The sequence below is a fragment of the Mastomys coucha genome, chromosome X (genome assembly GCF_008632895.1).
Source record: "Mastomys coucha isolate ucsf_1 chromosome X, UCSF_Mcou_1, whole genome shotgun sequence".
NCBI lineage: Eukaryota > Metazoa > Chordata > Mammalia > Rodentia > Muridae > Mastomys > Mastomys coucha.
In genome coordinates this window covers 154,095,073-154,095,467 of record NC_045030.1, presented here as the reverse complement: position 1 = coordinate 154,095,467, position 395 = coordinate 154,095,073, and positions in this window count along the sequence as shown.

The following is a 395-nucleotide window of genomic DNA, read 5'->3' as shown; positions in this document are numbered from 1 at the left end:
TCCTGTAAGCCTCTGTGTCTGCACTCCTGGGAGACTAGCTCTCTCCAGGAGGAATTTGGGTATGGAGAGCTGTGGTACGGGTTAGCTCTGGGGTACAGACAAAACCCAGAAGGATCCTGTCCCTAACTGTTCCTCAGTTCCTGTGTCCTGATGGTTCTGGGTGGGTCCCTCTTGGGCCAGGAATTTGAACAGAAGTGGTGGTCTCACCAGTACTTTCAGGTTTGTCAGCACTCCTGGGAGACCAACTCTCTTCCGGCAGAATTTGGTTATGGAGAGCTGTGGCACAGGGTCAGCTCTGGGTGCAGACGTAAACTGGAAGGATCCTGTCCCATGCTACTCCTCAGTTTCTGTGTCCTACCTCAGTTTAATATTGCAATCTGTATCCTTGGTTTGTT